The sequence below is a fragment of the Podarcis vaucheri genome (assembly GCF_965113315.1).
Source record: "Podarcis vaucheri genome assembly, chromosome: 12".
Lineage (NCBI taxonomy): Eukaryota > Metazoa > Chordata > Lepidosauria > Squamata > Lacertidae > Podarcis > Podarcis vaucheri.
Window position 1 is genome coordinate 31575108 of NC_138750.1, and position 23211 is coordinate 31598318.

The 23211-nt window shown below is 41.8% G+C and overlaps 1 protein-coding gene across 1 annotated transcript in view; it reads left to right on the top strand.

The window, feature by feature from the left end:
• The first annotated feature begins 253 nt into the window (after nt 1-253).
• Nucleotides 254-23211, top strand: part of AGR3 (anterior gradient 3, protein disulphide isomerase family member) — a 43615-nt gene continuing 20657 nt past the window's right edge. Inside the window, exon 1 of the mRNA XM_082194029.1 lies at nt 254-441. The gene's annotated coding sequence lies outside the window, so the exon portion shown is untranslated. The remainder of the gene's footprint in view (nt 442-23211) is intronic.

Genomic DNA, 23211 nt, shown 5'->3' on the forward strand with positions numbered 1-23211 from the left:
CCTCATTAACAGGCAAAATGACTGAGCGCAAATGACTTCCAGCTAATGACTTTGGTAATATTAACAGTGTGCCAGGGAAATATATATCCTAAATGGCTGAGCTATTCCTTTTGGCTTCAGCTTCATATCTGAAAGGCTAATACTGTGTGAGCGAGCATAATTGCAGAGCATTTTCTTATTATCTCTGCCTAAATCTCTGTGTGGGCTAAACAGAGAGGCAAAATTCTAATGCTATTTCCTGTCCCTGGAGAAAGAAGCTGCAAATATACCGTGGAGACTTTTTTTTTTTTTTACAAAGGAGACATTATATGTTTAAGCATGGTAACTGGCCTGCGGCATGAAGCTACCACTTTCCTATAGAGCAGGGGTGGAGAACATTTTTGTCGGGGGCCACATTCCCTCAGAAGTCACCTGTCAGGGGCCACATGCCAGCAGGCAATGGTGAGTAGAGCCAAATATTTGTTTCTTTGTTTCTTAAGATTTATCTGTCACTTGTTTGCAGCATACAAAGATGTTCTCAATTAATTAGTCTGATTAAAGACCACCCTTCTTCAATTTTCATCATGGGAATCTCAGATTCACAGTTCATATAGGTCTACTCAGAAGTAACTCCCACTGGGTTTGATGGTGTTGCTCTCAAATAAGTAGGCAGAGGAGTTTAATTTTATTTTTTAGTCCAACAGACCAGGTCAGGAAAGTAAGTGAAAGTAATTCCTCTCTGACTTCATTGTGTTAGATACATACACATGGCAACATCTTACTAAGTTGTTTTTAGGCAGTTGGGTATGGATGGGTGAAATTCTTTCCCCCAAGTCATACAACCAGAGAAAAAGTTTTAAAAACTTATTTATCCTTATCAACTATTTTTTTAGTAAAGGGGCTTCCCTGCAGGTAAGTCAGAAACTCAAAAGCAAACCTGACATGGTCCATAAAGACATTATTCTAAATATAAATTAATGTTGTGGTTTTGTCAATTAAGTGAAAAACAAGGCCTCAGAATGTTTTCATTTTTCATAACGTCCTAAATTCTGCACCCCAACAATGTACAACATTTTAAATAGAAATCACAGAGGGGTAAGTATCTATGTATTTCTTAATCCCCAGGAATTTAAAGATTACCCTTGCCCCTATCTTTCTGAAATTCAGTAGGCACCATCCCTATAGAAGGGGCAACAATGCCTGCAAATTTTATCTAATTATGCCAAAATGGTTCTACACTCCCTCCACCCCTGGCCATTTCTCCACGTAAGTCAATGGGGAGATTTTGTAAACCTCTGGTTTTCCAAGGCAAGGTTCTGATTCAGCCCTGAGGCAAAACAAGTTGCGCCTGAAACATTCTGTCAAACTGACCTGCTTTCCAAAATGGGCTCTCAAACTGAATCATCTTTGGTGCACACCCATTTTGGACAGGAAAGGACAGGAAAGTCTATGGGTAAATGTATGCTGCAGTACAAACTGAAGGGCGACAGGATAGGAATTTGAACTTCTGCTTACAATCCCTGCTAAAGCTGTTTGTCCTAAGTTTCCTCAGGTTAAAAAAGAAATGAGGATGTGAAAGGAGATAAGCTAACGGTAAGCCATAAAAGTGCCGGGTCTAGAGAGACAGGTTCTGATCTGCAGGTCACAAGGAGATGCTTTGAAATCCTTAGATCACCAATGAATTCTTTCAGTGCTGCTTGATCAACAAGCATGCTATGAGTGGCCTCAGGCCACAAAACAAAAAGAGCAGTAGCCCTTTTTAACTTGTTAAAATGTGGTCGGCAGGGTTTGCAATGTGGGAAACATTCATTTCGAATACGAATTGTGAAAGGAGGAAGTTATAGGGGGAAAACATTCTGTAGAGAAAGGGCTAAGCACTCTCTACTCTTGTCTCCTCTTCAAATTGTCCCTCCCAAGAGCTTCAGTATGCTCAGCCACAGTATAAGATGGCGCGTGTTGCCCTTCCCAACGTGGTGATACATCCTAGGAATAGTGCTTACTTGGGCTTGGCTTCCTCTGGAACAGAGAAATCCTTAGCCATTTCTGTAATATTTGAGTTTATTTACAAGGTGGGAACAGCCTAGTTAGTACTCCCTACCAAGCAGCACATCTGCTGTCCCGCATCAAAACTCCAGAAAGGCATCCAAAATGTTGACCGAAGTCATGTCCCTCTTCCTCTTTTTTCCAACATTACTCAAACTGCTTCCATTCTTTTAGCCCTTTTGCACCAGCTTTCCCCAATCTGGTTCCTCATAGATGTTGAAGGACTCCGTATTCCATCAGTCCCAGACAACTGAAAAGGATGGGCTGCCTATGGACTTCTCAGTACATCTAGCTGGCGTCAGCTGAAGAAAGACGGGTGGACTAGATCATAGGTAGGCAAACTAAGGCCCGGGGGCCAGATCCGGCCCAATCGCCTTCTAAATCTGGTCCGTGGGTGGTCCGGGAATCAGCATGTTTTACATGAGTAGAATGGGTCCTTTTATTTAAAATGCATCTCTGTGTGATTTGTGGGGCATAGGAATTCATTCATTTCCCCCCTGCAAAATATAGTCGAGCCCCCCACAAAGTCTGAGGGACAGTGAACCGGCCCCCTGCTGAAAAAGTTTGCTGACCCCTGAACTAGGTTAACCCTGAGACTAAATATCAAATGGGTAGTTAAGATTACCTCTGATAATCTAATTTATAGCTTTCCCTTTTATCAGCGATAGGAACTCTGTTGATGTAGTTGGACTACAGCTCCCATCATCCTTGACCATTGCACAGGCAGATGGGATTTGGAGTCCAACATCATCAGGGGAAGCATAAATTCCCCATTCCTGCCTCAACTCTACTGGATTTATTTCCTGCTAAGTGGCTCAAAGGAATGGCTAACATGTAAACATGGGCATAACCTCATGACAGTGGGCTAGAAAGTCAACCCCAATTGGCCACATGAGAGAAGTAGATGGACTGTGAGATATCAATTGCTTTTATTAAGAATATACCAGTATTTGCTCCAATGAACTTGCTTGGATGTTGAGGTCCTCTTCAGGGTCCTCTACTATGGATAGTGACTAGAAATAGGGTGTCACCACTGAAAAGACCCTATATTTTGAATATTCTCCTAAGAGAGGATCTCCTTTATCATTCTGATGCTAGGAGAAGTGTCCACCACAGCTTTTAAAATGCTGTTTATTCTTGATACCTTTAGTTTATCTGTTTTTTTAACATCTAATTTTGCTATTTTAAAGTTATCATTGTTGATTCTGATTGCACTTGGTTTCTTCAGTGCATTATGAGTGGTTAGCCACACTGGGAAACTTTTGGACTGAAAAGCAAAAAAAGAATATATTAAATAAACTAGAAGCAGCAAATTTCTCTCTTGCCAACGACATTTGTGGGCAAAATTTTTTTAATTTGGGTATTTTAAATTCAGAAGAAACAATGTGATGCCAAATTGGATAAAAAGAAGGATTTAAAAATAATATTCACTTGAAGTTCATTTTTGTGGAAGAATTGCAGATCTGAGGCATTAATGTTGTTCACAGGGAGATAGATTCACTACAGAATATGTCAGTATCAGTTTCTCTCTATCATTTCCCAAATCTTAAAAGTCTTCATGCAAATTAATTAGCATTTAAGTGTGAATTTTGCGTAACACACACATTTTTGCATGCTATTTTTTGATATGCACATTTTTGCAAAGCAATTTCCCTATAATGCATTTTTAAAGTCATTTCCACAAATATATGCATTTTTCTGCACACTACCCTAGCACAGGCATTTTCATGCACATTGCTTCACTGGAGAACTGCACTGCAAAATTCAGAGTGGTGTGAATTTTAAAGGGTGGCTGTGTTTCGGTTCACATCTTGTTCTGAAAATTGCAAATCACATAAATCTACCTTTAAATGCTAAATGAATCTGATTTCTCTCTCATCCCTAACTAAAGAAGGTGATAAGTTACCACCTTCTTTAGTTGCAATAACGTAATAGAAATCTAACAAAATGTCTCTTGCATGTACTCCAGTTGCCAATCTGCCAATGGACTCATACAAGTAGTCCACATTCAAAGTATCTTTTAAGTAGTCAGGTTGGCCTGCAGTAATGTTAAACTCAGTTTGCTCAGTTGTAATAAATTTCTAGAAAATGTGAAATAGAGCATCTGGCCACTAGCCTATGCATGAGAATGAATTCCATCTAGGGCTACCAGAACATCCGCTAATCAACTGCCCTTTTCCTAATGGCTTATTTGTACACACAAAAACTGGTCTTAATGTCTAATGGCCCAAGAAACCAGAAGCTTATTAGCAAAATTAACTAGAGTGCAGAGAGTTTGCTATGTTTGCGTGAGAGATAGTGGTTTCGACGTGATCTCAACAGGAGATGTGTTTTGCTGAACTGCAGATCTGCTCTGAGTTCAGCCTGGGGGGGGGGAGAACATACAGAATTCCCTGCGATATCCAGATGCTACTTCAGTGATTGAAGCGAAGGAGAATTCATACTGTAGTCCACCATTTGGAAAAGACTGATATCTATCTCAAAACTGGACAAAGAGACTTTTATCTGCACCGACAAAAGACCTCTTTGAAGCTCTGCCATTCAGTCAGGCAGCATTTTGTGTCTGGTCAACTTTCTGTTTGGAACCATGAAGACTGGATAACTACACAGACATATGGGTGGTCTCAGAACATCTGGATGAGAGCCAAACACATGCCCTAAGTTAAAGAGTCAGTCACTCCAATTTTGAAGAATAAAACGGGAGTCCAGGATCATCAGTGGAAGCCATTGATGAACCCCCAACTTAAGAGATGCCACACGTATATATAACTCATACCACAACATGCAAACAAGTAAAAAGGCAGATCAGCTTTATTTGTTTAAAACATTTCTATACCACTCTTCACCACTGATTCCAGGGTGCTTCACAGCAGTACATGTGCATTTCTAATAAAAAAGCAACATATTAAAATATGCACAAATTACCTCAAAACAGCAGCAACAAACAGGCCAATTTCTACTAAAAGCTAATGGCAAGTGCCTGGACAAACAAACAAGACTACAGCAGACAGTGAAAGCTTATCAAAGCCTGTGCTTGCCTGATTTCAGAAGGAAAGTGATTCCATAAACAGCACCACAACAAAAAAGGCCCTCTGCATAGCTGACACACAACAAATCTCATCAGACTGTGACAAAACCAAGAGGAATACACCTAACAATCTCAACATGCAAGAAATTCTAGCTATGTGGGATATGTAAAAGGTAATGGAAAATGACCCCTGGATGGTTGAGTCCAGTCAAAGGCAATTATGGGGTGCAGTGCTCATCTCACTTTCAGTCTGAGGGAGCTGACATTTGTCCACCATGACTAAACCACTTCTGCTGCAACGAAACACCATGATAGAAGTCAGCATGCACAGAAATGCCGTTTACCTTCCCGCCGCAGCTGTACCTATTTATCTACTAGCACTAGTGTGCTTTTGACTAATAATAATAATAATAATAATAATAATAATAATAATTTATTTATACCCTGCCCATCTGGCTACGTTTCCCCAGCCACTCTGGGCGACTTTCAACAGAATATTAACTTCTAGGTTGGCAGAAGTGACACACACATACACATAAATGGCCTCGGTCCTGTATACCTGAAGGAGCATCTCCACCCCCACCATTCAGCCCAGACACTGAGGTCCAGTGCCAAGGGCCTTCTGGTGGTTCCCTCCCTGCAAGAAATGAGGTTACAGGGAACCAGGCAGGTGGCCTTCTTAGTAGTGGCGCCCGACATGTGGAACGCCCTCCTACCAGATGTCAAGGCAATAAGCCACTATTACTTTTAAAAGACATCTGAAGGCAGCCCTGTTGAGAGCAGACAATTTTGACACACATGAGAGGGATGGAGAGAGAGAGACAGAGAGAACCAATGGAAATGTGTTAAGCACTCTTTCCACTCTTAACAGCAGAAACACATTTCTGTATTCTGTGATTGTGACAGCATTTGGGGAGCTGCTACTGTCACAGAAACATTGGTGGGAGCAGCCCACCTTTTTTTCCAACCATGTCCTGGTGGATCCTGAACCACCAAATGCCAATTTGTTATGCCTGCATTGCCAGAAATCAAAACTTACAGCACTACAACCACCTTGCTCTGCTGTCACTAGACAAAATCACAAATGCAGATGCTGTGAACTGCATGTAGTTACATTTCTCACAGACGCCTCACACCTGCTTGCGGAGATACCCCAAAAACTTCCCTTAGGCCGTATCTCATCTTTAACAGTATCATGAAAATAGAGCCCGACTTCTAGATCTGAGCTGGCTAGATCAAAATGCTAGATCTAAGGTGCCTATAAGAGTTGATAAGAGTGAAAGACTAAAACCTATACTAATGCACCACTGATTTGTACAGAACTGGAGAACTTTGAAAATGGAATGCATGGATAGGGACAAGAATCATGCCCAGCACTCACTGTTTCCACCTCTGACTTGCATGTATTGACTGTTCTTTGCACACAATATAACTTGTGTATGCAGCAGCTTAGTGCATGCCATGTACAAAGTTTGCGTGTTGTGCAGCTTTTGCATTTGGGGCACTTAAGAGCATTCAGTGCATGGAGAACAAGCTACAGACCAGGGACAGGGGTGGGGCACATGGCAGTGTGAGCTGGGCAAAACCGGGCAGAGCAACAAAAATAAATTTTATCTTTGTACAGTAGGTTTGTTACTTATGCAGCAGCCTTCTAGCTATGGTCCAGTCAGGGAAGCAAGGGGCATTCTCAGGTTTCAAGGACAAATTTCTGCTTGGGAGAAGTGCTCAAGAAGGCTGCAAAGCAGGGTTAGAGAGGGGCATGGCTGGAGAGGGTGCGTGGTCTGGGTGGAGTCCCCAAGGCAGTGGTGGAGGAACCCTCTCCGGCACCCGGGGCAGGGCAGCCCGTACGGAGTGCGCATGTGCAGCATCCCGTATGGTCACCGTGCGAGAGGCAGACCGTATAGACACCCATATGGACGGTGCACAAGAGCAGCATCCTATACAGTTGCCATGCAAGAGGCAGCCCATACAGACACCGCGTGAGCAGCGCCCATATGGATTGCGTGCGCCCTCGGCCTCTCCACAGCTGGGGGGAGGCAGAGGCCATCTTGTCACCCCCCCCCCAGAGTGGCACCCGGGGCGGACCGCCCTCTCCGCCCCCCACTTCATACGCCCCTGCCCCAAGGGCCTGGAGGGCCACATTTGAATACTGGGCCTAAGGTCTCCCATGTAGACTTGTGGGCATGAAAACCCATGTGCTCCCTGTACACTGTTGGAAGACTGTAAGGTAAGAATCATAGAGTTGGAAGGGACAACGAGGGCCATCTAGTCCAACTGCCTGGAATGCCGGAATCTTTTGCCCAGTGTGAACCTTGAACCTACAAACCTGAGATTAAGGGTGTTATGCTCTACCGACTGAGCCATCTGATTCAACCAATGTGGCATGCAAACATCTGTATCAGCAACCTCTTTGGAGAACAAGCTTTGAAAAATATTCTACAGATTATTATTTTTACCCCTTCTAATCAGCTAATTACCCTGGAAAGTTTATGCAATTAATCATGTGTCTGCAGAACAGACAAATAAAAGTTTTTATAGGGTGAACTAGCATTTTATTGCCTATTAGGTTGTTTGCCCTTCTCTAGGAGAGCATCCTTTTTATTGAGGTGTATGCATATCTGTGTGTTTGCACTGAAATCCACTGGCAATTACACAGACATAAATAATGAATTGCATTGTTTAATGTTGTTTAAGAGTTATTAAACAGATCACATGCTCATAAAGGACTCATTTAGATTTCTTAGTAATTAGTATAATGGTTGCGCTTTATGGGAACATTCCCACCCCCTCGCCTGCATAAATTGTGATTTGAGCTTTATTCCCCACCCCACCCCTGTAATCTGCTTTTAACCAAAAAGAGAGAGTAAAGAAAAGAGAAGAAACTAAACGAGCAAAACTCTCATTTGGTGCCCTCTATTGATCAAATCATGAACAGCACTATCTGTCCCAAACTAAAAGGCATGATTATGCTATTTTCAGGTAAATAATTGCCTTCTTGCATTTCTATCAGAAAAGGAAAAGGCTGATTCAGAGTGAGCGAGTGCCACTAATATAATTGAAAAATGCAAAAACTGAGGTCTGCAGCGTATAAAGGGCCCTAACAAGTCTCCAAAATTCATGAAGAAAGCTGTACACCGAGCACATGTCAACATACATACTGAAACTGGTCTAAATGTTTTAGCTTTGTCCCTGCAAGAAACCACAGGCATTACAATTCTTGGGATGGTGGCATTCTTAAGAAATTATACTCAGCACCCAAACTTTGTCCTTTTAGCTCCTGAAGAATCACAAGCATTTTGCAGATGTTTAGGGAAAATGTATGTTAGCTTGAAGAATGGAGTCAGCACGTGCAGGCTCCCCTTAAAAGTTATTGTCTCTGCCAAACCTTTCTGCATGGAGAAGGAAGGTCTGACCGAGAACTCCTTGCAACCCGGAACCCTGATAAAACAGGGTTTCTGATCATGGAGAAGATTCTAAGTCTGTTCACCTGAATCCAAAAACTACAACTAAGCCAGCCGATCTATTCATTGATGCACACTGCAGCAGATGGGCATTTAAAATGATCTCCCATACAGAGATGCTCATCTCTAATCTGCTAGTCCCAACTGGATTTAGATTCAGAACGTCTATAACCTCCAGACAATGCTTACCTAGCAATGAGTCCCATGGCAAATGAACAGCAACGACAAAGATAAAGTTTCTTGGGAATGAGTTCCCAAACATAATCACTTGGCAATCCATTTTAGGGTACCTTATTACAGTGGTACCTCGGGTTAAGAACTTAATTCGTTCTGGAGGTCCGTTCTTAACCTGAAACTGTTTTTAACCTGAAGCACCACTTTAGCTAATGGGGCCTCTGGCTGTCGCTGTGCCGCTGCCAAGCGATTTCTGTTCTCATCCTGAAGCAAAGTTCTTAACTCGAGGTACTATTTCTGGGTTAGCAGAATCTGTAACCTGAAGCGTCTGTAACCTGAAGCATCTGTAACCTGAGGTACCACTGTATACCACATTTCTAGAAGTGTTCACTTTCAAGTACAAATTTGTGGAGGGAAGTTAACCACAAACCAGTTCAGTCCAACATACAGTCCAATTGTCCTGCAGAACTTTAGATGCATTTAAGTTTCATTTTACATTAAGCAGGCTGAAAGCTATGAACGAGTGTTAAACTGCTATGGATTGCTGTATAGTCACTGAATTAACTTCCTTCCTTCTGTGGAAAGCACATTCACCATACACAACAAACCACTCCCATGAGATCAAATCCATGTGCCCTGACAGCTGCTAGCCATATGTTATGTTAAAACTAGTTTTGTTTTTGGGCAATGCTATTATTCCTTATTCACTAGCTGAGGCTGATGGGAGTTGTAGTCCAATACATCTAGGGGCCATCTGTTTGTCAAAGGATGGGCTAGACCAATATTGCTGTTGCCAACCAGGTTATTCCTTTCAGCCGTTACTTCACTTTGAAAGCTTGATTTTGTGAGAGACCGGTGTTGCTTACAGGAAGGAAAGTGCCAAATGGGAGTGTCAAAGCAAGACAGGACTTGATCCCCTGAGGGAGGCAACAGGTCTGCTGTCACCATGGCAAAGGAAATACCAATTAGATATGACGAAAGCAATGCTTTGGGGGATGAAGCTTGGATCTTTTATTTATGGTGGACATAAATATTGGATTTGTTCATGAATACTGTTGTTGAATATTGAAATTCACGAATATTCCGTAATGGTGGTTGCTAGAGAATACTAGATTTGCACAAACTCTTCCTAGAGGTATAAGACACTAGAACAATTACTAGCAAACCTAAAGGATAATGATTTGGAATCCAGACTAAGTGAATTGTGATTAGATCCCCACAAATCAATGTGACGTAAGTAATGATTATCTTGTCCCACTGAATTTAATGGGAATCAAGTTCAACTTAGTCTGCATCCAACCCAATGTGTGCAAATTAAAGGTTTAGATTCAGATGTAGTCATGGTAAGAATAGACCCACTGAAATAAATGGGAAAAGTTAGTCATGACTTAGATTCCACAACAATGAATGGGGCCTAAGTACAATTGAACAGAGCTTTTGGAATGCATGATGGCATAGACATTGTACTGACAAGTTGCTTCATACCCTACAAGCTACTGCAGTTTCACCCCATGCTGCTGAATGCACAGTGGTACCTTGGGTTAAGTACTTAATTCATTCCGGAGGTCCTTTCTTAACCTGAAACTGTTCTTAAACTGAAGCACCACTTTAGCTAATGGGGCCTCCCTCTGCCGCACTGCCAGAACATGATTTCTGTTCTCATCCTGAAGCAAAGTTCTTAACCCGAGGTACTATTTCTGAGTTAGCGAGTCTGTAACCTGAAGCGTATGTAACCTGAAGTGTCTGTAACCCGAGGTACCACTGTACATGTAAAAATAGAGGGGAGACATCTTGAAATACACAGTGGAAAAGCACAATGGAGCTACTGCTTGTTGCAGTTCTCTGGCATGCAAGCATCATATATATAATCATAGAATTGTAGAGTTGGAAGGGTCATCTAGTCAAACCCCCTGAAACACAGGAATCACAACTGAGGAATCCTTGTCAGATGGTCATCTAACTTCTGTTTAAAAACCGCCAGGGATGGACAGTCCACCACCCTCTGAGGGATTCCGTTCCACTGTCAAAGAGCTTTTACCGTCAGAACATTATTTAGTCGACATCTGAATCCACTTGTTCAGGTCCTACCATCTGGAGACACAGAAAACAGGCTTGCTCCATCATCTATGTGACAGCCCTTTAGATATCTTGCAAATTATATCACATCACCTATCAGTCTTCTCCAAGCAAAACAACCCCAACTCCCTCAACTGTTCCTCATAAGGCTTGGTTTCCAGAGCCTTTATATACATCACTGTATGGAGATAAGCGCGTCCCCTCACACTTGATGTGTTTACCACCACAAATACTAGATAAACACCAGTGGCACTCATGTGGAGCCATTCTCTCTTATATGTAAGGACCATTTCATGTATGCAGCCTGACCACTCACTTTTCCCATCCTTCTAGTGGAATGGGCTTATATGGAGAAACCTCTACATGGATTTGGCTTCTCCTGTCCAGCAGCTAACAGTCAAGTCACTGATGGATATACCATTTTCCTGACCATCTGCCTGACCTTCCATGCTAATATGAAGGGCATAAAAACTAGCCTCAACTGGTAGGAGAGTTTCAGATGCTGAAATTTGCACGTGTGCTTTGTTTTGGAGCATTTAGAAAGCTGGTAGCAAACCAACACACTCTCCATCAGTGGCATAAATATTCGGCTATCCTGTCCAATCCAGGTCTCCATATGCAGAGCAACAATTGCTATTAGTATATAGACCCTTTCATAATAGCTACATGTAGCTTAAAGCGGAAGTGGGAAACTTTTTTTATGTTAAGGGTCACATGAGACGGGGTAGAAATTCATTCTGGATTTCAATGCAAACCTATCTAATTTGCATTTTGTGAAACTGAACCAAAACACAGCAATCCTATGAAATTCGCACTTCTCTGAATTTTGTGGTGCAGTTCTTCAATCAAATAATATGTACAAAAATTGTATGTTGGGGAAAGGGTCGTAAAAATGCACATATTGCTGCATTATAAAAATGTATTCTATTATTGCCAAATGTGTATATCTGGGAAATGTTACCCCCCCCCAAAAAAAAAACCTATTAGAAAAAAATTATCATAAAATGTTGATTCTTTTTCACAAGGACCTTTTGAAAATATAATTCACAGACTGATGCAGAAATGTGGAGAACTGAACTTAAAAGTGGAAAAATGAGAAATGGAGAGAAAAACAGAAATTGACATATTTGTTTACTCCTAGGGTCACATACCCCAGAGGAAATATCTTGGGGACTCTGTGTGTGTGCTTCCCTCCCTCTGTTTCCTCATGCTTTCTGCTACAAACCTTTCCATGTGGCTATGAGGCATGGGTAGAACTTTTCTCCCTGAAGCCTTATTGACATAGGAGATTGGGGGGACGACACACAACTGCAGTGCAAAATAAGGGTTATTCACTCTCCTCCACAGCTGCAATCCCCCCACCCAAACTTGCCCTCCCCACAAGGCAATTGGGTTTATAGGAGCCTAATAATCCTGCAGAGGAGTAATCAACAGCCACTAAAAACATACGATAGACACTTAAATATTACATTTCACATATAGTCCCACACCCCAGCTGGAAATTTATGGCAAAAAAAGAGGAATGCACAAAACCAGAATGGTTGCAACCAAACTTTTGATGCCTCTTAAAGAACACATGAAAAGATTGTATCATTTGTGTTAACCATTAATGTAAACCTGCTGCATAAGCATCTCTGGATATGTCATTTGTGACTAATTACCATTGGCCCCACCCATTTTATGGAGCCAGCTGCAGAGATGTGCTCATATTCTCCAGAAGAAAAGCCAGAACATTTTAATTTTGGCAGATGCTGTAACATCACAAAGGTTCCCCAGGAGGGGAAAATATTTAAAATGGTTCCACAGTTGAGTTCTATGTTCTCTTAAAACTATTATACAGCATTAAATAAAAATCTAATAGCAGCTCTTGTTAGAAATCCTTTCATTATGCTGATTATTCTAACCCTTATCTGGAACACATTTAAAGAAGCTCACTACAAAAATACAGTATCTAACAGTAAATTTAAGTTCTCTTCTTCCTTTCTGAACCGTCAACTACCATCACTGGGCTGATCATTGGAAAACACCTCTTAAGAAAAGAAGAACTGAATCTGAAAAGACTTCAAAAGGAGAGAGGTCCTCTGAAAGCTGAAACCATTCTGAAATGCATTTATATACTTAATTAACTGGCAGTGTTTATGTGCCATCTCATGACATAAAGCATTCACTTTAATGCCCCAAGCAACATGTTCAAGGACCATGTCAGCGCAAAAGCCTGAAAATAATCTTCAGATTGCCTAATTTGCAGTTACAGCTAAAGGACTGAGTTTTGTCCAGGGATGGGAGGAGAATTTTGATTCAGTTCACATTTAAAGGTGAACCGACCTGACCTTCACTTTCTGAAACTATACCAAAACCACAGTTCTTATTCAATATTCACACATCTCTGAAGTTTGCAAAGGAATAGAATAAGCCAACCAGGGAACACCCTACAATCAAGTCTACAGCAAAAGTCACATGAACCAGATTAACTGTGTTCTGCCTATTCCTACTGCAACTCTTGCATGAAAAATAAACTTTCATGTCAATGGGTATAGAAACCAGCCTTTCTATTGCATATTAGATTTGCTTATTTTATAATATGGGCCTCAGTGGTCAAAGAATTTGTGAGGTTAATCGGTGATCCTTCCCTCACACCAGAAGAATTTTGACTTAGATACTGTATTATAGAAGCATCCTTCCCCAACATAGAGCCTTTTCAGATACTGTTGAACTTCAACTCCCACCAGCCTCAGCCAAGTTGTTTGTTGGTCAGGGTCAATGGGAGTGGTAGTCCAAAAACATCAGAAAAGCACCAAGGTGGAAAAAGGGTTTAAAAACTGATATTAGCTGTCATTTCTGCCTTATACACAAGGTGGCTAGGTGGGCGTTGTATTATCCTGGTTCTTCCCCACAGTAACCTGTTGTGGGCTTAATCTACAAAGTAAAATATGAAAATAATTACAGATAGGAATCCTCTTGTGTATTTTGGATATAAAATACATTGCTTTGTCTGAATCAGTCATTCTCTCATATCCAAATATTTTAGTTGAATATTTGGTGTCAGGGAACTGACATCGGAGCCAGAGGTCGAGGGAAGGCTCCCAAGTGATGCTGGAGAGGGACCCAGCAGGGAGAGAGGCAGCTCATCAGCTGGGGAAGGAAATCAGCGCAACACCAGGGATAAAGGGGGGCAGATGGGGGAATCGGTGAAAGGGCTCCAGGACTCCTCGCCGGACACCAGTGGGGAGAGCACGGATCCTCCGCTACCCACACCCTCCCTGCACAGAAGACTTCCGCGCAGGGAGAGTAGGAGGAGACTTGGTGTCAAACAGCTTTTATGCTGGAAAAGGTTTAAGAAACGCCCACTGACGGATTCTGCTAGCGACTGAAACAGCCACGAAGTGAAGGGCTGTCCAGACAGAAAGGTTTAACCAGGTAACCTAGCCGGGAGTGGCAGCAACTTACACACGAGCAACCCCTATTATTATTACATTTGGCCTGTGCAAGAATAAACATTGTGTTCATGGCTTATAGCCTTTTTATTTTAAATCTTCTTGCATTGTCATACAGTTGTCTAGAGTGCTATATTTTGACCCACAAATACATACAAGAAACATTGGTCATTAAACTATCCCATGAACATGTCTACATATCCTCCGACAATTCTCCGATGGCTTGTCCTATTCCATAATAATAATAATTTTATTATTTATACCCTGCCCATCTGACTGGGTTGCCCCAGCCACTCTAAGTGGCTTCTAACATATATAAAAACATAATAATACAAACATTTTTTAAAAAAAAAACTTCCCCATACAGGGCTGCCTTCAGATGTCTTCTAAAGGTTGTACAGTATAGTTACTTAACTCCTCGGCACGGGAGTCGCATAACTCCATACCCTCCAACATTTCTCCGGTGAAGATAGAAAAAGCGAGACATTCCAGGGTCAAATCAGAAACCGGGATGGCTTCTGTAAATCCAGGATTGTCCCTGGAAAATAGGGACACTTGGAAGATTTCTGACTATGTGTTCCAAATAGTAAGAATCTGACAATACAACCATTGTTCTCTTTAGGTCAGCTTGGTGTTTTACTTTTTTTAAATAGCATCTTTGCCCTTTAATAATCTGCTACCATGTTATCATCAATACCATTCTTAGAAACACTGATCAGAACCAGTGTTTGTCATTCACTCCATTCTGATTACAGAGCAACAGGGGTAAATGGGAACTAGGGCCTTATTAACTTCAGGAGGCTTGATAGAATAAACCACCCAGATCACGATGGGCAGTCTGTAATGACAGACCAGATAGCAAGCAGATACTTCAGTTGCAGAAGAAAATTTATTAGAAACTTCAAGAGCATCACTCAAAGTACAGGTAGCTCGGCTGTGATTGGCTCAGGGAGGTTTGCTCCTTAGCAGGGTGCAGCTAGCTCAGTCAAGAGTTCTTGGGTCTCTGAAGTGGTTTCCTGAAGCTTGGAGAATCTGGAAGTAGCTGCAGACTATAACACACCAGGTAAGGCAGGGGGAGACAGCAAATAAGGGCACCTGCCAGACTGGAGACCCCTTAAGATACTTATTTGAGGTTTGCAGTGCAATTTACTCATGTCTACTCAGAAGTAAGACCAGTGGGTTCAATGGAACTCACTCCCAGGTAATATACACTAGTGGCCAAAATTGTGGAAACCTTTTTGGGAAAGTGGTTATCTAAACACTCATGCTCACTGGCTAGATTCAAAAGAAGGAAAACTACTGCATATCAACCTAAGCAAGTTGTGCTTCCTTTTTCTGGTTATTTGGCTATAGCTTTTGATACAATACAAATAATTAAACAAACTTTGTTGCATTACATTCTTCATTAAAGTATCTTTCTATTGATATATAATGTTATGGCATTACTCCCAAAAAAAGTGGTGTTATGAGCCATCAAACCTCAGAAATACACTTTTTCCAAAAAGGTTTTCACAATTTTGGCCACTAGTATGCCTCCCATTCAAGGGAAGATGCCAGAAGGTTCTTTAGATGGTAGTGTTTGAGGCAGCAGCTTGCTAGTGCTGCAAAAGCTGTTAATGAAACCTCTATTCAAACACTAGCTAGGATAGGAAACAAAGAGAAGAAAGGAAAGACAACTTCCTAGAGATGTTAGTATCCTATGGAGAATAAAATCTATAGGCAAGTGTACTGTAAATATATTTCCCCATCAGGACAGCAAGAGAATGCCAGAATCCCTAAAAGCAACTTTCCTAGTATATATATATCTCAAGACCATCCTTTGTTCTGCAGAGCGTTTTTTCTTAAGAGCTGGTAGAAATGTTTGGTTTAGCAGATGGAAACCATTAGTTTCAGGCTATGAAATAATGCTGGTTATTTGAACTGCAGCAGAGCAGGTGTATCCTCCTGCTTTGATTCTAAGTAGTGTCATAGGTACAGAGGTTCAATGAAATTAATTTGTTTTCAATAATGGGGATTAATTCAAAAATATCCGCAGCATTGGCTAGCCCGGTCGACACACGTGAAAAACATTTCCCATTCTTCCGAAACCGTTTCAAGAGGGATCTGGTTTTAGTTGACTGCTCTGCGTCCCTTGTCAACCTATTGTTTTAGCACTTCCTAAGTATCTCCTGCTAAATCTCGGTTCCCTCCTTGATGCTTTGACATCTAAACCTTTTGCGATCAGCAGTAATGAAAGAGGATTGTTTGCAATCAACTCTTCTTCTTCCTCTCTCTTTGCTATCATACACTTCCCAAAATGCATACACAGATCTGACTTCCCCAACAGAAACATCTGTGGTATATTTCCTGTAATCGTGTGGTTGAAACCAGTTGCCTTATTAACGTGCAGATATTCTATGGAACAGAAAGATGGCAATTAACCGGAAGAATCTTTCTGTATGTTGTGCTGCCAAGATTAAGACGAAAGAGATCATCTGACAGTGGTGAAATAACCTAACATGTTTGGTGGAACTGATGAAATGGGTTGCCTCAGCTAATTAGATGTGGAAGGTCTGTAGCAAACACTAAACGCCTTCTATGTATTTAAAGAACTTGTGTATATTTTATTGTGTATGGCTGAGCACCCCCATAGTATATTATCATGGTCTACTGCATTCACAAACAAGATAAACAGGAGATTTAAACTTAATCACATTAACATCAGGGTTGAAGTGCACAGAGGGGGAGGAGCATGCACTTAATTCCCACCCCCAGTATCTGTGAATGAAAGGCTCACCTCCGATGTTCACACTTTGAGTATCAAGATCTGAAGCAGGTTTCTAAGAGTGCCCAACTGAACACTGTTAAGAGCATGGGTAGGCAAACTAAGGCCCGGAACCCGGATCTGGCCCAATTGCCTTCTAAATCAGCATGTTTTTACATGAGTAGAATGTGTCCTTTTATTTAAAATGCATCTCTGGGTTATTTCTGGGGCCTGCCTGGTGTTTTTACATGAGTAGAATGTGTGCTTTTACAGAGTGAGTCCTTTAAAAGAGGCTCCATGGATACAGAGTACACGTGTTCCAAGGGGCCTCTTTTAAAAGACTCACCCTGTACTTAAAATGCATCTCTGGGTTATTTGTGGGGCATAGGAACTGGTTCACCCCCCCAAAAAAAATATATAGTCCAGCCCCCCCCCCAAGATCTGAGGGACAGTGGACCAGCCCCCTGCTGAAAAAGTTTGCTGACCCCTGGTTAAGAGCCTCGTCACAGTTGGGAATCCTGATAACATACCCTCCAACATTTCTCCAATGAAATTAGGGACATCCTATTCCATAATAATAATAATTTTATTGTTTATAACCCGCCCATCTGACTGGGCTGCCCCAGACACTCTGGGTGGTTTCCGACATTTATTATGTTTTTATAGAACATTAAACATTTCAAAAGCTTCCCTATGCCTTCTAAAGGTTGTTCAGTTACTAATCTCCTTGGTTCAAGGATCGCATAACTCCATACCCTTCAACATTCCTCTGATGAAAATAGGGATGTCCTAAGGAAAAGAGGGACATTCTAGGATCAAATCAGAAACCGGGACAGCTTCTGTAACTCTGAGACTGTCCCTGGAAAGTAGGGACACTTGGAGGGTATGTGAAATGCAGGATTCCTGATCTCACAGGTGTTTCTACCTACACTCAGCTGAACACATGCAGAAGGTGCTTTCAAACCTTTGTGCTCAGTGTGTGATGGTTTAAGAGGATCCTGCACAGGCACCTTGATGGTGGGGAGTTGCATATGCACCCCTGTCCCTCTACATACTTTTATTCCTCACATGTTCCGGCAAACATCTGAAGAAGACTATTATGTCACATGACATAATGAGTAAAGAATCTGGATTGGGAAGCTTCATTTCGAACGCATGTGCATTTACTGAACGATACCATGAAACTGAGAGATGCTTGCGGTTCCATCACACTGTATAATGGATAAGGCATGGTAGAACTGCAGTACTGTTAACTGTTACGAGGTTGAATTTGACTTCATTATTTTTGCTGCCACCATTTTTTAATGGTGAATATGGCCAATGGCGAGAAGGGTGGAGGGAGACTTTGACTGGAAATATAACAAAACAGGAAATGGTTATTTCAAGTCGAAGGTAGGAATAGAGATTCACAGCACATGTGATGTTTCTATCAATACTCTGCCCTTCCGGCTTGAGAAACCTTCAAAAAGGTCAGAGTACTAAAAAAAAAAGCGCTTGTCTACATGTCAGCCATCAGCAATTAATTCAAACAACTGCCGCTTCTTGTTCACAAAGCTATTACATTTTGAGAGATAATTACTGGGGTGTATTCGTCTTCCTTGCAAGATATGAAATAGCATTTTTAAAGAGCATTGGGCCATGAATGTCTCTTGAAAATATATTTTAAGTGTTTTGTTATTATGTTGTTCCTGCCGCTGCTAAAAATACACAACAACATGACCTTTATATTGCAGCAAGCATACCTTGAAATTTGGCTCCGAATTGTTTTTCTAAACAATATCATGGTTAGTTCAGATGAAATGTTTGGTTTAGGAAGCTGTTGCCTACAGCCCACTGTGAAATTTCTTGTGACCCTGCTTGTGGTTAACGCTTAGCTGGAATGAAATATTCAACGCAGCAACAGAGAAATAATAATTTATTTGTCAGACAAATAAATGAGAGGCACAGTGGTATATAGTTACCAAGCTCTGGCCTGGCCTCCTGCCATTATGGCCAGCACTTATATTCCCTTAATCCAGCCCCCCTTTGCTTCTCCTGTGGCTGCCTCTGTTCAATCAGCCTGGTTGGATTTCCTATTGGCTGATTGCTATAATTAATTCTAAGAGATACACCCATATCCTTCTGTCCTTATATGGAACACAAAGAGCTATATATTGTTACATCTATAAATGACAAATAAGTAGTAATATATCTTACATGTGTCTCAACAAGGCATCTTAATTACCAGCTCACCTCTTGCCTTCCTTGCCCTCCAAAACAGATGGTTAATAATTTAAAATTTTATCTTGAACAGATGTCAGAGACCTTGGGTTCATATTCTCATGCATCATCAATGAAATATCTCCTTTTGGAGGTCTTTAAACAAAGGTCTGACAACCATTTGTCATGCGGGCTCGTTTTGGCGTCTCTTGTCTGACAAGGGGGGCTAAATACAACTATATGAAATCTAGCATTTCTTAAATCCTTTGCATAATTACATTTAAGACAATATATTTAATACATAACATAGGTAGCCTTTTAAAAGGAATAAGGCCTTTGTAAAGTAAAAAGGAACTCAGTAAAAAAACAGCTTCAAAAGAAGCCTCTCCAGTTTACAACCCCTCCTTCAGCCAGCTGCTTTTCCCATTAGAAAAAAAGACTTGCCAGCTAGATGCTTCCCCATTTGGTCTTGGCCTTTTAACCTTAGAAAGAAGATCTGGGTCATTTACTGGGAGGCACATTGATATTATTTTACTATTTACCAACTATTAATTATGTTTATCTCTGCCTTTTTTATCTTCTGTAACATGTAGGGTCAGTGTCCTGTAATTTCAGCTTTTACGACTTTGAGAATTGTTTTCTGCTATCAATCAAAAGGGGCCCTTGTCTAGGAGAATAAACATTACCAAGGTTGTAAACTGCTGGTCTTCTGCCTGGCTTGAATACTTTTGAAAATCTAAGCCCATTTAATTTAGGAACCTGATCAAGATATAAGCCAATATATGCCTTGATTAAAAATGCAGTCTATATTCAGATGCCACATTCCCCCCTTTCAAGCTCAAGGACCTTGCCACCAAGAGTCCTTGATAGCTTGAACTTCATCATATTCCTGAGTTAAAGCTCTGTATAGGGCCATGATATGAGGTAGAGTTTCATTCGAAATCATCTTGCTAATTGTACTTCTAAAACATGAAATGATACTTGGCATCATACATAAAACCATCACTACTACTGTCAAGAAAAACAAGCAAGACAATAGTATCCCTTTTAGGTAACCAATTGGTGAGCCATCCCATATCCCATCCTTCCCATGTTTGTACTGGGACATGTGCTATACTCTCCTTCTTTGTGGCCAACACACGGATTGCCTCACCATTATCTGAAATGTTAAAGCAACAGGCATTCCCTGTCAAGTTCAAGACTCCACATAGGGCTCCCTGCTTGGCAAGTACATAATCCATTCCCATTTACAGCTGCAAAATGACGGCTCTACTTTCATCCAGCTGTTATGCAATAAGTCCCACTACTGCTTGCAATCGAATTATTCTGTTTAGATTATAAATAGGATCCCGTGCCCCTTGTATGGGCTCACCAGGATTCCAGGAGGCAGGATCATAATAGGCTATAATGCGCTCTGGTGGCCAATCATCAGTACCGCTCCAACTTTGGGTACTTCCTCCTGCTATATGAGAAATATCAGCGTTTCTTCGTGTACGCTTGGCCAAATTAGTGGGCATAATCCACATTGGTGGTAATACCCCAGGAAACAAGTCCCACTCCATTTGGAAGGGAGTTTCTTGTATGCCCATTCTCCACATATCCACCACAACCATCGGGTCTGAGGGTTTTGGTATGTGGAGTGCATAAGGCAAAGTATCACAAGGGGTATAGAGTTCACAGTGCAGTATGTTAGATTGCCTTTTTCTGTCACAGTTATGTTTCATACCACTTTCCATGCATGAATAAAAGAAGGTGCACAGGGCAAGGCATTCCGAGTTCGATAGGTAGTACCGTTTGCCCAGGTATTCTTAATATTATCCCAGGTATAGTGACAATGAGAAGAGCCTATCATAGTAGAATCAGCTGCATCTGATGATTTATGTACACAGAATTCCCCTTATACAGGTATAACTCGTAATGGTTTAGTTGAGTTCCATCCGGGGAAATTCTGTACTTCTGTGTGGTGTGGCATTTCGCTTACCCTACCAATGGCATTTAATGGTATCGGTAATAAGGGCATACCTCCCTCTGAATCATCTGGCCCAAGAGAGCAAACAAGGCAATTGGTCCTATTTGCAACATTGGCTACCATTTCAGCTAAACCTACCCACATATTGTGGTCATAGCGGAATCCATATTTAGCAAATTTGGTCAGATTCAAGGACCCTTCCCCTTCCCAAGGGATCAGGATTAATAATAAAATCATGTTGATGTCTAGCATATGCATTCCTTTCACAAAAGATTACCTTATTGTGATAGCAAATAAATATCAGTCCCAATATAATTCCCCCAGTGACAGAAATGGGGAACCACCAAGACCAAAACATATATCCCAAGGATCCCCAATGTGTAATATCTCTGATAATTGTTCCACAAGGGGGCAGTCAATCAATTGTATAAGAGAATCTTTCCGCTCACAGTCTCTGGTTCAGACGCTCCTCAAGCTTCAGGCGTGCGCAGGTCAGCCAGCTTCCAGTGTTGTGGCTGCAGCAGGCCGGTCGTCTAATGTCGCCCGTGACCCAGCCCGTTCCCCGTAGGGCTAGATACAGGGGTTTTTGGAGAGAGTCAGTTTTAAAGGATTAGAGGGGTCACCTTTGCACGTCCAACTGCCTTCGGACTTCTTCAAACGGGAGTGATGAATCCAGGGGGGTCACCTCAGCTACCTTCACCGCTGTTGGAGTAGAGAGCAAGACGGTGTAAGGTCCACGCCACTTAGGTGCAAGTGGATCACGTTTCCACTCTTTCACCCATATGCTATGCCAGCCTGGAGCTGATGAATCGGCACGGCAATGCTGCACGGCGTGCGCTCGAGGGCCCACCTGTTAAGATAAAAACAAACAAACCAACACGGGAGAGAGACAAAAACACGGGAGAGAGATTGCACTTGTCCCTGTGTTGCATGGTCTCCTATTTGTTTGAGGTCAGTTGGAATATCCTGAATAAAGGAGGGCGGCCTCCCATACAGGAGCTCAAAAGGTGACAACTTAAGTCTTTTTGTGGGTGTGCACCAAACACGAAACAGTGTTATGGGTAACACGTCTACCCTCCTGAGACTTTAGACAGATTAGTGGGCTTCTGGCATGCCCTGCAGATACCTTGCACAAGCATCTGGCAGTAGGTGTTAAGCCTGGCCAGGTGAATTGCATTGTTTGGATCCCAATTAGGATCTTCCAAGGGAAAGTTGTCCTGGAGATGACGGTCAATATTATAAATATTTCCCACTCTGGCCTGCTCACGCAAATATATCTGTGCCTTTTCAATTATGTCTCTCCTTTCCTCAGTGGTGAACAGAGTATTCAGGAGCTGGCGGCAATCTGTCCAAGTAGGACTATGAGTATTTACTATTGAAGTCACCAAGTCCATCATAGCCCGAGGTTTTTCTGCGAAAGATAGGGTGTTTTCCAATTCATCAGAACCGTAGTTGTGAATGGAATGTACTGGAGGATCGAAGTTCAAGGTGGCCGTGTTCCGAGTTGCCCATTAACCAGCACAGGCTCCTCAAGTGCATCAAATACTCTTCTAAGAGGGGCTACGACGTGACCTTTCTCTTCGCTTTGCTCTAGGGGCCTCAAATCATAGGGGATGGTATTTGTCCCAAGGCGTTCTTTTAGCAGCTTTATACGCCTGGCTGTATTGCTTGCTGACCGATTAAGGTCTCCCTGTAACTTCTGTAATAATTCTCTAGGACTTGGATATACAGGGGTTTGGGGTAGGCAATCAGTTATTCCACTAAAAGAGACTGTAGATGGAGTTCTACTGGGACTCACAGGTGGAATAACCACTTCTGCTTGGGCTTTATTATAGGCCTCCAATGCCTCCTGAAGATATTTATCATAATCTATCAAGGAATCAAGTTCTGTGACTCCACCCCCATTATTCATTCCACTTTCTTGCCTTGGGGTTACAACTGGTGGAGGGTTTGAATTATGCTCCCTTTGATGTGGAGCATAGGGTGGAGATAGAAGCACCTCTTCCTCTGGTCCCTCAAAAATGGGTTTGAGTTTATTTGGCAAGATTCCTTTCCTAGCTTCGGCTTTTACAGCCAATAATTTGCATCGTTGGACTTTGCATTCC